The sequence below is a fragment of the Schistocerca piceifrons genome, chromosome X, assembly GCF_021461385.2.
Source record: "Schistocerca piceifrons isolate TAMUIC-IGC-003096 chromosome X, iqSchPice1.1, whole genome shotgun sequence".
Classification (NCBI taxonomy): Eukaryota; Metazoa; Arthropoda; class Insecta; order Orthoptera; family Acrididae; genus Schistocerca; species Schistocerca piceifrons.
In genome coordinates, this window is record NC_060149.1 from 738,210,144 (window position 1) to 738,227,821 (window position 17,678).

Here is a 17,678-nt window from a genome sequence, read left to right on the forward strand (position 1 = left end):
CTAATGTACCGTCACCGTTTTTACAATTGTCGGCATGGATCCATGTGTCAAAAATAAAATGTAGCCCTAGAATTAGGGTTTGTCACGTTAATATAAAATAGCTCATGGATCATGCAGAGCTCATAACCGACTAGGTGTAATCGGCGAGCGTAGTTGCTCTGAAAACAGGGCAGGTGTTAATTTCCTTCCTTTTTTTATTGTGTTCTACCTAAGGACGTAATTAATACTAATAATTTACACGTTGCCTTTGTACGCCAATTGGCACATGTTTCTCGCCACGAGCGCCACTTGCCCTGTTTTCAGAGCAACTACGCTCGCCGATTACACTCAGTCGGTTGTGAGCTCTGCAAGATCCATGAGCTGTTTTATATTAACGTGACAAACCCTAATTCTGGGGCTATATTTTATTTTTGACACATGGGTCTATGCCGACAATTGTAAAAACGGCGACGGTACATTAGTCCTTACTAATGTAAAATTGTAAGTACCAGTCGTCGTTATCATACTTCTGTAATGCAAGAGTTCTCTAATTTGTCTTAAAGTTTATTCTTGGCTTATAAGTTTCATACTTTTCTAATGTAAGCTATGACGTTTATTGTCCTTAGGTTACCTTCTGAAGAAGACAAATTTATATTTGTCGAAAGCTAGGTAAAGAATTTCTTTATCAGTTGCAACTGGTCGGCTGTTTATAATTTTATTGCATAATGTAATGTCGATACTGGTCTTCTTCTTTCTTTTAGTGTTCAATCCTGAGGTTGGTTTGCAGCAGAGCGCCATTCCTCTCTTCTGTCTGGCTTTCTCTTCATATCCACGTATGTGTTACATCCAACGTCATTCATGATGTGTTGCATGTATGATATCCTTGGTCGCCCCCGCCGATTCCTTCCCTCAATAGCTCCTTCTGCTATTGTTCCAATGATGTAGTCGTGTTGTAGGATATGCCCTACAAGTTTGTCTCTTCTTGTTTGGATGTGCCTGCACAGAGATCTGGTTTCCTGTACTCCTTTAAATACCTCTTCATTTGTTACTTTGTCTCTCCAGCTGATCTTCATCATCCTTCTATAGCACCATATCTCCAGGGCCTCTAGCCGTCTTCTCTCTTCTCTTCCAATTGCCCAAGTTTCACATCCGTATAAGGCCACACTCCAAACGAAACCTTTCATGATACATTTCCTTATTTTGAGACTGATGTTGTTGCTGGTGAGTAAATTCCATCTCCGATGAAATGCAGTTTTGGCCTTTTGTATTATGATCACAATTTCTTTCCGGTTTCTACCATCTCTTGCGATTTTGCTTCCCAGGTAAGTAAATTCCTCTATCACTTCCAGCTCCTCTCTTCTAATTCTCATTCCCAGAGGTTCATATTCTGCTCCTGTACTGCATACCATCACTTTAGTTGTTTTCTTGTTTATTCTCATTCCATACTGATTGCATAGAATTTTTTCCATTGTTCTGACGACTTCCTCTAGATCTTCTTTTGTCTCCGCGACTATAGCAATATCATTAGCACGTCTATCTTCTGCCCAAAAAAAAAAAAAATGGTTCAAATGGCTCTGAGCACTATGGGACTCAACTGCTGAGGTCATTAGTCCCTAGAACTTAGAACTAGTTAAACCTAACTAACCTAAGGACATCACAAACATCCATGCCCGAGGCAGGATTGGAACCTGCGACCGTAGCGGTCTTGCGGTTCCAGACTGCAGCGCCTTTAACCGCGCGGCCACTTCGGCCGGCTCTGCCCATTAATTTTGATCCCCACCTCAGTAGTTTTTGAACTTGGTCTATAGCTTACTGGATGTAAGCATTGAATATAAGAGGAGAACGAGCACATCCTTGTCTTCCCCCTTTTCTAATATTTGCTTCTTGTACCTGGTGACAGTTCCTAATTACTGCCACCTCATTCTTTTAGAAACTGAGTATCACACGGATGTCTTTGTACTTTATTCCACTTTTCCTCAGCACTCTGAACATCTATTGCTACAAAGGCAATATAAGTTGGTTTATTTTTCTGTAATTGCTTTTCGATAACGAGTTTCAGTGCCACAATCACCTCTCTTGCTCCCAATCCCCTTCTGAAACCAAAGTGATCTTCACTCAGCATATCCTCCACCTTCTCTTCAATTCTCTTCAGAACTATTTTTATGAGAATTTTTGATGCATGTGATATTAGGCTTAGAATTCTGTACTGTTCACATTTTGTAGCTACTACCTTCTTTGGTATAGGAACAACGATACATTTCTGCACCGTTGTTGGCGAATTTCGATGTTAAATACTAGACCAGCCGTTGGCCCATGTCCACAATGGATCAACAGAGATTCCAGCGACTGTCGAGCAGTATGTGACGTGGCTCCGTTCTGCTGGAACCACTTGTTTTCGATGCTGAGATCGTTCAGTGTCGGTGTAAAAAGTGTTTCAAGCATATCAACATACCGAGTGGATGTTACTGGTGCCGCAGTGCCATCCTCACGTTCAAAAAAGTAAGTTTCATTGACACCATGACATGGTACTGTAACCTTGGCGCTATGTTTTGAGCACTTCTGAAACTCCCAAGGGTTTTCCTGTGAACAATAACGGAAATTCTGTTTGTTGGCATATCCGTTAAGGTGGAAGTCGGCTTTCTTTGAAGTCCATATGTTATTAATGAAATCGGCGTCCTTTTTTTATAATTAACACCCGTTCGCTAAAATCTCTACGCGACACAGCATCAGTTGGATTTAATTGCTGCACAATCTGTAACTTATAGGGGTGGAACTTTAATTCGTGCAGTATTCTTTGTACGTTTCGTAGCCCAATCTGCAGCGCAGATGCATGTCATTGAATGGAGCGGCTAGGTCCCTTCTCGATGAAAACTCGTACTTCTGCAATGCTCTCTGAGGTACGTACGCCACCTGGAAGCATCTTTTTCGAAGGTACGCCAGTTTCTTCAAAATTACGCACCCACTTTGTAAGCGCACGACCAGATGGGACGCGTCCATGACGTCCTAGCTGGTAACGCTGTCGAAATACCCTTTCCGCAGCAGTCACTTTTTCACGCCGCTTGTAAAACGTTCTTACAGCGATAGAACATTCCGAACCCCTCCATTGCTGCTCGTTTACTAAATGGCAACGTGTTCACAGCAACAACGTATCGGTCCCGAATAACTGCTGCCACTGCGGCGTTCAAAATTTCCCGTTTCCTTGTTCCATCCTCTACTTTAGCTGTGAATGTAGGCTTTCCCCGCATACACTACTAATGAAATCCTTTCGGGCTTCCATCCGGATGGCTACGTTGAAATTCTCTAGAAGATATTGAGTGCAATACTCATAAAAACGTCGAGAAATTTCAAGGCAGCCACTTGGATTGAAGCACAAGAAAATTTCGTTAGCAAGTACTTTAGCATATACAGAGTATTTCAAGTCCGTACTGTGTTAGGAAATTATCTCCTGTGGCGATACTGCAAAAGTAGATACAGTATATATTTAGCAGAAGCGATCAGTAGGACTACTTCACAACTCATGTCACAAAGAGCTTCTCAAAGATCTTTGGTTGATAATGACGAAACCAGTTTTAGATGACAGGAGACTTACTCAACTGCAATTAAATAAATAAAAATAATAAAAGAAGGAAGGTTAGTGTTTAACGTCTCATAAAATCTTGTGAAAAGTATTTGTCTCCCTATCTGTATTTCTAAGGGGAGTTTCGTATTCCGTCAACGAACTCCCATCATACGTAATGGTATATAACGAAACTTCCTACAGATTCAAATGAAAGTATTAAGAAATACCTTGTTAACCACATCTGCTATAAACTATCTGATTATTTAAATTCATGTGTTGAAAATTCCCGTTACATATATGACTAGTAATTATGTTCATTGTAAATGTGCTGCCATTCTTACTGACTTGTTCATCGTGCAGATGAACGTTATGATACTTGATTACTTTTTTATGGAGAATCCGAATCTGCAATAAAAATGGGGGTTTCCATTTAAGATTTAAAAGTTGCCCCCATCCCAGCCAAGGGAGCGGGGGCTGGAGGTCACGTGTAGTATCATTTGATGTCCCCCTTTGAGCCTACGAACTTGTCTTACGCACTATTTTCACCCGATGTATAGTTTTCGAGATAATCTCATCCGAAACTTCAGATGGACCACCCCGTATAAGCTTTCACGGCAGGTATTTACGTAGTCCAGTCATCACATTAATGTGACCACCGTCTATGTTCGACGAAAACGTGAACTAATCACTTACAGACGGCAGGTGGCAGCAGCACTAGCAGTGGAAGATGTATCAAGTGTGGCTTTCGGGCCGCTCTGGTTAAAGTATATCGTGCACGACAAAGTGGTGCTATTCAAAACCGGCGCCGAGGCAACTGTAGTGCACTACGGGCCGTAGATGTCAAGGGTGAACGATGGCTGCGGAGATAGACTTCCAGCTTTTGAGCAACTGAGCGCCCAGACGAACCAAGGGACTACCAACACTGTCTCCTCAAGAACCGCTCAGTGAATGTTGCTGGGTCTCCTCAACAGGAACCATGCTGACTGCCTGTTCATAGGCTACGAAGGCTGGAATTTGCACGCCAGTACCGCAACTGGAGGTCCAACATATGGCGACAGGTAGCCTTTTCAGATGACGCTCATTTTATGCTCTAACAGACAGATGGCGTGAAAAGTTTGAAAGGAAACACTCTGCGTTATGGACTGGGGAATGTTTTCTAGCATTCTCTGGGTGATCTCGTCAATCTAAAAAGCACAATGGATCAACACAAGAATACATCTATCCCTGCAGATCTTGTCTGCTCCTGCATGTAGTTTCTTTTTCCCTGGCTGTATGGCTGTACCAGTACAACAACGTAACGTGTCATACAGCTCACAGCGTACGTGCGTGATTCGAACAGCACCAGGATGAGTTTACCGTACGCCTCTGGCCATCGTTTGATGAGTGATTCGAACAGAACCAGGACGAGTTTACCGTGCGCCATCTGAAAAGGCCTGTCCTTCATTGTTAGCGAAAAGTAATACTAAAGAAACTGTGAGTGATTGGAACAGCAAATGGCTCTGAGCACTATGCGACTTAACTTCTGAGGTCATCAGTCGCCTAGAACTTAGAACTAATGAAACCTAACTAACCTAAGGACATCACACACATCCATGCCCGAGGCAGGAGTCGAACCTGCGACCGTAGCGGTCACGCGGTTCCAGACTCAAGCGCCTAGAACCGCACGGCCACAACGGCCGGCGATTCGAACAGCACCACGATGAATTTACCGTGCGTCATCTGAAAAGGCCTGTCCTTCATTGTTAGCGAAAAGTACTACTAAAGAAACTGTGAGTGATTCGAACAATAAATGGCTCTGAGCACTATGCGACTTAACTTCTGAGGTCATCAGTCGCCTAGAACGTAGAACTAATGAAACCTAACTAACCTAAGGACATCACACACATCCATGCCCGAGGCAGGATTCGAACCTGCGACCGTAGCGGTCACGCGGTTCCAGACTCAAGCGCCTAGAACCGCACGGCCACAACGGCCGGCGATTCGAACAGCACCACGATGAGTTTACCGTGCGTCATCTGAAAAGGCCTGTCCTTCATTGTTAGCGAAAAGTACTACTAAAGAAACTGTGAGTGATTCGAACAGTAAATGGCTCTGAGCACTATGCGACTTAACTTCTGAGGTCATCAGTCGCCTAGAACTTAGAACTAATGAAACCTAACTAACCTAAGGACATCACACACATCCATGCCCGAGGCAGGATTCGAACCTGCGACCGTAGCGGTCACGCGGTTCCAGACTCAAGCGCCTAGAACCGCACGGCCACAACGGCCGGCGATTCGAACAGCACCACGATGAGTTTACCGTGTGTCATCTGAAAAGGCCACCTGTCACCATATGTTGGACGTCCAGTTGCAGTACTGGCGTGCAAATTCCAGCCTTCGTAGCCTATGAACAGGCAGTCAGCATGGTTCCTGTTGAGGAGACCCAGCAACATTCACTGACCGGTCATTGGGGAGACATTGTTGGTAGTCCCTTGGTTCGTCTGGGCGCTCAGTTGCTCAACAGCTGGACGTCTATCTCCGCAGCCATCGTTCACCCTTGACATCTATGGCCCGTGGTGCACCACAGTTGCCTCGGCGCCGGTTCTGGATAGCACCACTTTGTCGTGCACGATATACTTGAACCAGCGCGGCCCGAAAGCCACTCATCATGCCTTTTTGGACGTCAGATATATCGCTCTGTTTCAGCATTACGACAACGACTGCACTGTTTTCTGCGTCCCCCCTCCTCCCCGACACGCTTGATATATCCTCCACTGTTAGTGCTGCTACCACCTGCCGTCTGTGAGTGATTCTGCCGGAGTAAATCCCACCTCGATCGTGCTGTTCACGCCATGGATCCTCAACCGTGAAACATAGTGCAGCTGGCCACGGCACTTGAGTCAACATGGCTCCGCTTCCTGTCGGTATCTTCCAGAACCTCAATGACTCTCTTCCCGTACGTCTCGCGACGGTCCGCGCTGAAATATGTGGTTATTCAGGCTTGTGACAAGTGGTCCCATTAATGTGACTGGACATTCTCGGTCATCCTAGTTGTATGGGCATTAGGCTATGGTCTGTGGCATATTCTGAGCTTACCGTTTGGTCTGCCAATGATGGAAACATCCTCAGAGGCTATAAAGACTTTGTTAGTTGCGTGTCGAAATCAAGCAACCTCAACGCAATGAACTGTTTGTACATATAAACTTCGTTAGTTCCTTTTCGAAATGAGTCAAGTTCGGGAACCAGTCCGGCTCTCGAGCTTGATTTAGAAAAGCAACAAATGAAGTCCTTGCATCATCTGGAGACGTCTCCAGCATTAGGAGACGAGACGTTTAGCGCAGACACATGACTTAGACCACGGCCTGGTGCCGATACAACAAAAATCATCGATAATTAACGCTTGTTAATGACAGACTGTTTTTTTGTTTGCAATTTCTTAGTTTTCCAACCGTATAGTAAAATGGCTCTGAGCACTATGGGACTCAACTGCTGAGGTCATTAGTCCCTAGAACTTAGAACTAGTTAAACCTAACTAACCTAAGGACATCACAAACATCCATGCCCGAGGCAGGATTCGAACCTGCGACCGTAGCGGTCTTGCGGTTCCAGACTGCAGCGCCTTTAACCGCACGGCCACTTCGGACGGCAACCGTATAGTAATTCACCGTATACGATGTTTCGAGAATTTGCCAAGTTGTCTTCCTCATTTGTTGCTCTCCTTTAGGAATCCATTCAAAATGTGGACGGCACAGCCGAGCGGTTCTAGACGCTTCATTCTGGAACCACGCGACCGCTACGATCGCTGGTTTGAATCCTGCCTCGGGCATGGATGTGTGTGATGTCCTTAGGTTAGTTAGGTTTAAGTAGCTCTAAGTTCTAGCAGAATGATGACCTCAGATGTTGAGTCCCATAGTGCTCAGAGCCATTTGAACCATTTTTTGTGGACGGGACACGCTGCAAGTCGCCATAGTTATTTATTCCCGGTGCCTCCAAAGAAAAAAAACTGTCTAACAATAGTAAAAAAGATCGAAAAGGCTATGCAATCCCTTGAAAATGATAGATAGGTAGTGTGCTGTCGTCCACAAAACGGGGTTACAAGCAAAAGTTGGAAGCTCAAGATGGCACCACAAGTAAAGACAGTCACTGCCAAACGCAACAACGAATAGGAGTCGTCGGCGAAGACTCGCCCCCCCCACTCCAAATGTTTCCTTACGCCACCAAAGCCGGAAAGTCATTTACGTCCGAAGACAGTGACGTTCAGCCCACTACCTACGTAATCAGCATTCTCTGTGTAATTAGCTATCAACTGTAATTATCGTTTACGATGACAGGACCGTCGTAGTATAGAACCGGCTGCATGTGACTCGAACAGTTATGCTGAACATTACGTCGTGTTAAAAACAATTAGATTCTGATGTGAAACTACCATTCTGTAATGAAGCTCCAGATGTTATAAGCGTCAGAGACAGCATCAGTTTCACGTCATCTGTGAGGAAATTACTCGTTTCCAAAGTTAAGTATTTACCATGTTCAAGTTATAATAAATTACTAATAATTTGTTTGCGTGTTGTAGTACGCCCTCGACCTCCCTCTGAGATAGACTTGCTACAGTACGCCACAGATAGATTGGTTACCAGTTAGATGAATGTTCTGTCTTGTGTTCTTTGAATAGATGCAACTGTTCTTTTCAAACAAGTGCATATTGTCAACAATCAGTTTCATGATGGAGTTGATATACTGCGAACTAAACATAAGAATCACCAGAATTGTACTAAGTGACCTGATTGATGGTGGTGAATCAACATCACCTATGGCTTCGATGCCCATTTTTGTGTGCTACAAATAAGCTTTATAAAAAACAGAGTATTCTGTAAATATTCACCTATACGGCATCAAAGAATGAATGGTTCAAATGGCTCTGAGCACTATGCGACTTAACTTCTGAGGTCATTAGTCGCCTAGAACTTAGAACTAATTAAACCTAACTAACCTAAGGACGTCACATACATCCATGCCCAAGGCAGGATTCGAACCTGCGACCGTAGCGGTCGCTCGGCTCCAGACTGTAGCGCCTATAACCGCACGGCCACTCCGGCCGGCAAAAGAATGAATGTATGCTAATTAAACCAACGTAAGCGTATCACAGGTACTGATTGCGTGCGATACTGTGATCACACAGAGAGCTGCATTTGTCTTTGACAGGAAATTAAAATTATGTGCCTTTAACAAAAGTTTTCCATGCACTCTAAATCCTATAAATCTGATATGACATCCCTCGCTAATTGTCACTGTTGTGGAGACGTAGAATGTTACACCTGCCAGTATTGTATGTCCGAAATTGGATGCACTGAGGTTAATTGCAGTTGTTAGTCATTCTACCAGCTTGCAACCTTGAACAAAAATCAGTACTCAGCATTTTTTACCGTACAGTTTTATTTGTTCCTCATCTGGGTCTACAAAAACCGTAATATTGTCAGCGAAGAAGAAAAACACGTTTCACTAGAAGAAATGGTCCAGGCAGGGAACCCTATGGAATGTACCACTTATTTTGCAGCTTTATTATTCGCTCGGTATCCTGCTAAAATCTCACAGAGTGTAAGGAAAAATAGTTGTCAATATATCTCTTCAATTTTCCTGACAGTCTTTATGCGAATTATGTAGTAGAGATATTTTTTGTAGAATACTGGTTCTCTAAATTTATCCAGCTTTGATGCGTAGTGCGTAACTATGGCCAGTCCATTAGACTGATCAATAACAAACACAATACATAAATTTAAATAACGAATACACAAATGCCAAAAAATAACAAAACGAATTTCTCTGCAACTCATATTTGACGTTATGTCCTACCGACAGATTACAAAAAAATGAAATGATTGTATGGCATTGTTGGCCAGGAGGTCCCATCCGTGTAAGTTCGGCCACCGTGTTGCTAGTCTTATTTCATGTGACCCCCCCATTGGGCGACTTGCGTGTCCGTGAGGATGAGATGATGATGAGGACAACACAACACCCAGTCCACGGGAGGAGAAAATCTCCAACACCGTCGGGAACCGAACCCGGGCCCGCTGCATGGTAGGCAAGCACGTTACCACTTAGCTAAGCAGGCGGACACCGACAGATAATTCATCTCCGACAGAGAGAAAATAGTGTTAAATTCGGTGTGAGCCCACCACAACACCCAAAAAATGTGTAAATAACGCCAAAAAGAATTATTTCCGATCTTTGTTGACATGTTGAATAATCGGGTCTATTATTACACTATAGGAAGTACTGCAACCAGTCACAAGTTCTCTTGAAGTGATTTTATTATACCATTACTAGTTTCGGGCCTGAGCCCATCGTCAGATGGTAAAGTTGACTTTGTGTCCACCATCTTGTTTTTAGTTCAGTCCATTCATAAGTATGTACTGGAAACCTGCTGGTAATGCAACCACTTTTACAAGTATTTTATGAGGTGTGATCCAGTACATCGCTTTTTCTAGAATTTGCCGCGCGGGATTAGCCGAGCGGTCTTAGGCGCTGCAGCCATGGACTGTGCGGCTGGTCCCGGCGAAGTTTCGAGTCATCCCTCGGGCATGGGTGTGTGTGTTTGTCCTTAGGATAATTTAGGTTAAGTAGTGTGTAAGCTTAGGGACTGATGACCTTAGCAGTTAAGTCCCATAAGATTTCACACACATTTCCCTGGAATTCCAGTCATTAGTAACCAAAGAAACAAAAAGGAAGCTGAATCAGTTTTCACAAAAACTGTTGTTTATAGTGTGGTCTTCCCAATTCGGGTGTGCCGCGTCTCCTTGGAGGTAAATCTGATGCTTTCGTGAAGCCGTTGCGTAATTTAGGTGAAAACGGTATGTGGTGTTGCCGAACGTTTTGTAAGGTGTCAGGCAAATCCAACACCTTCCATGAAAACCCTGACATGATAAGCAAATCCAGTAGTATGTCACATAGCTCCGAATAAATCGTGACATTAAATTAACCAAAGTAATACGAGTAACGAATGAGCAAATGGAATACCACAGACTAACACAAGAATGCCTAAATGCATGTCATACCTTCCCACCGTGAGACAGACGCAGTTCCGAGGGGAGAAACGAGAACAGAAGCCGAGAGCAGAACCGTGTTACGTTAGAAGGCCCTACGATAAGGGACGGACACCCACGTCGCCAGCTAACCGCTAGGACGACACCCCAGCCACAAGTTTTAGCGTGAGACTTTTTCGCGTCTCTGTTACGTCAGACCAACACCCAGCCCATGTTAAAAGCTAGAGCCCTCCAAAAGAACAGTATAGATCTTACGATAACACTAAAAGGGCCACAGCACCCGCAAGTTTTAGCGTGAGACTTTTTCGCGTCTCTGTTGCGTCAGGACCACCCCCAGCCCATGTTAAAAGATAGAGCCCTCCAGGAGAACAGTATAGATCTTACGATAACGCTAAAAGGACCACACCAGCTGCAAGTTTTAGCGTGAGACTTTTTCGCGTCTCTGTTACGTTGCAAAATTTAAAAACATTGCCCCACCACGAAAAGTATAACGTTTCTCATTGGATAGACAGAATTTTTGTAGGCGGAGCTTAAGGTTAACATTGAGACCCTGATTGATCAGATGAAAACACAGCCAGATAGTTTTTTTTTAAAACCAACTTCGGTAAATGGTAGTAAGGAGAAGTTAGGAGAGAGTTGCTTCGGAGACGGCGAGGTGAGCGGAGCTGTGCTGCCCGCCCCCCCCCCCCCCCCCCCCCCCCCCGACGAGCACCGAAAAGGTAATGAACGCACGTGATGCCGCATAACAGCGCATAAAGCTTCACTCAGAACTGCAGAAGTCTCATCTGTTACACCCCCTTTTTGCGTAATACTAGTGTCGATCGTCAATTAAAGTTCATGGTGGTCACATTTGCCACTTGAAGTAAAAATCTGAAACGCGATGATTTTTCTGTTATATAGTTATTGAGAAGCCACATCAGCCACTGTAATTTACGACAACTTAGATAAGTAATTAAAGATAATTGAGGGTCACTGTAGACCATTTTGATAGTTTTCTCTTTTGTGAAACTTAATTTAAACCTAGATTATAGATGTGATATGGCATAGGTCATCCTTCGATCCATTGTAGAACTTGGAAACCCACTCAGGGAATATTCGTTCACATTTTTGTTGAACACAGTTGGTTTTTACCATCCTGCATTAAAACATTTCCTTTTATCAATAGTGCAATTTATAAACTATTTTTTGTGAATAGAATAAAATTTCCAATGGTAAACTTAACTGCTTTTTCGACGTTATTTTACCAGCTAACTAAAAATAGGAAAGCCTTGAACCACTTCCGCTAAATTTAGTTAGTATTAAGATTCTTTTACAGGGAGTGCAGTGGAGCTGACGCTGAAATCATTAAGTATTTGGTTATATCATCGCTAGTCTCACTAAACTCTTCTGAATTCTACATGTCATGTGTGGTCTGGCGTCTCCTTACCAGCAACAGGTCCCAGGTTCAAACAAGTCAATTCCCTAAAAAACACGCTCAGAGCGTCGTTGCGCGAAAGTGGTAGGGAGACACGATATAGAACAAACAGACACCACGCAGAATGTTAGAGTTTGGATAACGATCTTGATAAAGGTGACGAGTAGCTCTTCCATGACCGTAAACTTCGCCATACAGAAGGTGTACTCGGCAAACGTGTAATCAACCATGTTGCTCTAACGTTCATAAATGGTTCAAATGGTTCTGAGCACTATGGGACTTAGCTGCTGTCATCAGTCCCCTAGAACTTAGAACTACTTAAACGTAACCAGCCTAAGGACATCACACACATGCATGCCCGAGGCAGGATTCGAACCTGCGACCGTAGCGGTCGCGCGGTTCCGGACTGTAGCCCCTAGAACCGCTCGGCCACTTCGGCCAGCTGCTCTAACGTTCACAGACACGTGAATGGAGCTCGACCCATGCCAAAGAGGTAGGACTGACGTCGAATGACATCAGCCTATCCGACTGTTTTGAAACTGCTATAGCATGGAAACGATACGTTTCCGGACATGTATTCCAATTCAAAACAATGTCTACCCAGTTCTCTCTACAAATTCTAGAAATCTGTAACGGATTTCCGAACACCCTGTATATGATGAAATTTTTAAGAGATTTGACAGTATACAAAGTGCAATTTTTTGTACACGGAGATTTAACCTCTGACAGCAATAACGGTTCTAACTGTGCTATGAAGACACGTACAGTTTATGTCATTCTATGCTGCTTCAGCTGTGAGCCAGAGTTCATCAAGATAAGTGATCTGGAGAATGTGCTATCCAGACTAGCAGTAGCAGTAGATCGAGGTAGATCAGGACACTACAGGCAACAAATCGTGTGGTTGTGATTAAACTGACCATTTTCCGAATGTTGCAGTGTTGGCTGTCCACATCACAGGACACTGAAACATCGTAGGTATGTTCATTAATCGATGCACTCAAGGAGTATACTGAAAAAACAATAGTTCAACTTTCTCCCACCAGGTGAAAATATGGCGCTGCAAGTAGTCACAATGTGAAATGTTTCCTGTTTTTACGTCAGTATGCTGTTTGTCGCTTGGCGACGTGTGTTGATTTCTTTTGTCGAGTGACAGTTGGTGTAAAAGGTAAAGAAGGTTGAAGTCTTCCGTACGAAACGCAATGGCCACTGAGAGGTAAGACCTTGCACTGATGGTAAAGTTGTTTTATTAGAAAGGCAGCAATAGCAGCGCTGCATTGCGAGAATATAGCCGACACAGCCGTGAAGAGGCTCCATGTCGAAAAATGGGCTAAAGAATATGATCAAGAAATTTGAAGAAGCAGATGAATCAGATGTTGCAGGAGGGAGAGGGGGCGGCCCATTCTCATGGCAGTTGCTGATGAAGCTGCTGTAGCAATTGCCAACCGTGCAGCACATGCCTCAAATTCTGCAGCCAGTACTCAGGCTGTGTCATGAGAAATGTCTCTCTCATGGTCAGCTGTTTAAAAAGATTTTGTGGCGCATTTTATACTGATATCCCTGTAAGATTCAGAATATGCACAAGATGAAGCCCCGACATAGGCTACGACGTCTTGACTTTGCCGTTCGTTTTTTGGCACGCATCGAAATGGATGACGGGTGGCCAAGGGATATTCTTTGCACAGACGAGGCACATTTGTTGCGCAGGAACATCCACTGCACTCGTTTTATGTGACCATGTGGTGTGGTTTCACAGACTACTTCATTCTCGGTCAGTTTCTCTTCGAGATGACACCTCCTGAACCTGTTACTACGTGGGGGAGTTGGAAAATAAGTTTCCCCTGTCGACTGTGGTCAGAGTTGTGCGTGAAAGGAAAAAAGAGAATGAGACATTAAAGATAAGACATATCTTTATTTTTCTACATAATTACCAACTACATTGAGACATTTGTCATACCGCTTTATAAGCTTCAAAAAGCCTTCCAGGAAAAAATCAGGGCGTTGCAAACGGAAGAAGCGTTGAAAGGCTTGTTTGACGTCAGCATTGCTGCCAAAGCGCCTTCCGTCGAGAGTCTTCTTCAAAGCAGGAAACAGATGGAAGTCACTTGGTGCGAGATCCGGACTGTAAGACGGATGGTGTAAGCGCTCCTAACCAAGAGTTGCAATATGGTTTTGCGTTGCCGTCGCCGTGTGTGGTCTCGCATTGTCATCCAATAGCAGAACCAGATCTGAGAAGGCCAGGCCGCATTTTCCGAATCACCTCTTTCAATTTCGACAGAGTGGCACAGTACCGCACAGCATTGATGGCTGCATCGTTCAGAAAGTCCAGCAGCAAAACTTCTTTGGCGTCCCAGAAACCGGTGAGTAGCACTTTACCTGCAGAGTGCTTTTGAACTTCTTTCGGACAGATGACGACGGATGTTTCCCCTCCATGGATGCTGCCTTCGATTCGGGCGTGTAGTGGTGGACCCACGTTTCATCCCCCGTCACGATCCGAAACAGAAGGTCACTTCCAGATTCATGGTAACGCACGAGCTGTTCCAGGCTGAACGCCATGCGTTGTTCCATGCGTGTCGGGGTCAGTTGGAGGGGCACCCATCGTGCTGACACCTTCCTGTATCGAAGAACGTATGGATGATCTTGTGAGCTCGCTCATGTCCGATTCCAAGTTCTGCCGTTACTCCATCGATGGTGACACGCCGGTTCGCTTTAATCATGTCATCCACCTTCCTGGCATTTGCATCTGTAGTGGCCGTGCGCGTCCGTCCAGGTCTCGGTATGTACTGCACTTGCTGACGTCCATCACTAAATTGCTGGCACCACCTCCTCACCATTTGCCTCGACATCACACCTAACCCATACACCTCAAGGCGGTTATGAATTTATGTGCCTGATACTCCACGTGCCCATTCATAGCGGATAACAGCTCTCACTTCCGCCTTTGACCACGACTCCAAAACGCACCTCCTCTCTACACCTCCGGGAAAAGACGGAGCGGCTGGCCTCCGCTTTGCGCAGGCACTGCGACAGCGCCATCTGCTTGATTGCGGTCGACCTCTACCCAATGGTGTATCGGTGTCTTGCACGTGCGCGTTCACCTGCCGTGTCGTCTTTCGCCCATATCACACAACTCTGCCCACAGTCGACAGGGGAAACTTATTTTCCAACTCCCCCTCCTAGTATAGTTACATGTGCACGTGATAAGGACCTCCTTGTGCAACATGTGATTTCAGCTCTGCAAGAATGCAACAGTGTGCACACCACTATTTTCATGCAAGATGGAGTGGCACCATATGTCGCCTGCCGGGTGAAAGTTTTGGTTCGAGAAACCTTTGGTAACGACTGTTTCATCTGTAGGCAATTTCAAGAAATGTCGCCTTCCAGATTGTCCGATCTAAATCCATATTACTTCTGCTTGTGGGAATATATGAAAGTTCGTCTCCGTCAGGGATGTATCTGGACTCTATCTGATAGGAAGGATAGCACACGTCGACATATAACTCTGATTACATAGGATAAGCTGTGAGTAACTGTTGACTATGCCGTGTTACAGATGCAGCATGTTGTTGAGTCGGGAGACCATATTGTACTCATATTGTAACTTGCGGCCATATCCTAATGAACATGCCAGAACCACCGTTATCATGTATTTGATAGTTCCTCCTCTTATCCAGCGCCCACATCACATTATGACTGCTTACACCGCCATATTTTCACATGGTAGCAGAAACTGGACCTTTTTTCAGTATCGACGAATGAACATATCTATGATGTTTCAGCGTCGTGCGACGTATACAGCCCGCACTGCAGCACTCGGAGTACCGTAAGTTTAATTATACACTCCAGTGTTATCTTGTTGAAAGATAACATTACAGACACCTCGAAGATAAGACTGATCCACCGGCCTTAACATGTCAGAAATGTAACACCTGCCTCCCAAATTACCGGTTATGCGAAGCACAGGTGATCGTGTTGTGTACCTAGTAGCAGACGATATCATCACGTTAGGTGCAGGGCCTGTGTGGCTATGACGAATGCAACCCAGCAACGTTAGCTCTTCTTATAGCCCCCACACACCGACTCATCCATCGTGATACTGTACACAGAACCGCGACTCTTCTGATAAAACTACATGGAACTACTCCCGTGCCGGCCGCGGTGGTCTCGCGGTTCTAGGCACGCAGTCAGGAACCGTGCGACTGCTACGGTCGCAGGTTCGAATCCTGCCTCGGGCATGGATGTGTGTGATGTCCTTAGGTTAGTTAGGTTTAAGTAGTTCTAAGTTCTAGGGGACTGATGACCACAGCAGTTGAGTCCCATAGTGCTCAGAGCCATTTGAACCATTTGAACTACTCCCGTATTCAGTAGTGTTGTTGGGTCTTCACAGTTGGTGTGACTCTCTCTGTTACTGCGTCAAGGGAAGCTGCAACAATGATGGCCGTGCTGATAGTCCGTGCTATTCCATAGGTAGTCGTACTATCCGTGTGGGTACTAGTCTTCTTGACTCAAGATACGTGACGTGGCTGTACTGTCCCACACGACCGAGGGCAAGTCACACGGGGTCGCCCATGGCGTTGAATATGGCCCTCCTAGATCCATCGATTCCATAGTAGCATTTGACAGTCGTAAGTTACTGACTAATATCGCATAACTGTACGGTTCAATCACAGAAATGAGGGTACTGCCTATGTTCGACGTCAGTGTGCAATAACCACATACAGATGGCAGGTGGCAGAACTAGAAGTACATAAAACAAGTTGGGAGGACCCGGAAAAAAATGCAGTCATTTTTGTAATGCGGAAACAGCGATTCGTCTGACGTCCAAAAGGGCATGACCATTGGCTTTTGTACCAAGGGTGAAAGCATTTTCGCCGGCCGGAGTGGCCGAGCGGTTCTAGGCGCTTCAGTCTGGAACCGCGCGACCGCTACGGTCGTAGGTTCGAATCCTGCCTCGGGCATGGATGTGTGTGATGTCCTTAGGTTAGTTAGGTTTAAGTAGTTCTAAGTTCTAGGGGACTGATGACCTCAGATGTTAAGTCCCATAGTGCTCAGAGCCATTTGAACCATTTGAAAGCATTTTCGAAACGGCTAAGTTTACAAACTATTCACGTGCCGCTGTGGTTACAGCATACCTTGGATGGCAAAATGGCGTTATCCAAAACTGACGCCAAGGCAACTGTGGCACACCACGGGCCACACATACAGGGGTGAACGACGGTTGCGGAGACGTGTATGGGGGAATAGTTTTGCAGCTGTTGATCAGCTGACAGTCCAGATGAACCAAGGGGCTACCAACAGCGTCTCCTGAGCGACCAACCAGTGATCATTGCTACATATGGACCTCCGCAGCAGGCACCTGTTTCATGCTCCCATGCGGACCGCTGTTCATCGACGATGAAAGCTGAAATTTGCAGGCCACTACGGCGACTGGACGTCCACTGCGTGGAGACGGGTGGCCTTTTCAGCTGAATAACGTTGTATGCTGTTTCAGAGAGATGGTCGTTTGTATGTATGGCGTGAAACGTCTGAAAACAAACACCGTACAACAATAGTCGGAAGGATCCAGGCCGAAGGAGGGAGCGTTATGGTCTGGGTAATGTTTTCTTGGCATTCCCTGGGTGATCTTGTAATTCTGGAAGGCACAATGGATCAACACAAGTATGTATCTATCCATGGGGACCATGTCCACCCCTACATGCAGTTTGTTT

The 17,678-nt window shown here is 45.1% G+C and overlaps 1 protein-coding gene across 1 annotated transcript in view; it reads left to right on the forward strand.

Annotated features, from left to right (window-relative positions):
- LOC124722684 (dopamine beta-hydroxylase) overlaps positions 1-17,678 on the forward strand; it is a 165,676-nt gene that overhangs the window by 107,786 nt on the left and 40,212 nt on the right. The gene's annotated exons all lie outside the window — the stretch shown is intronic.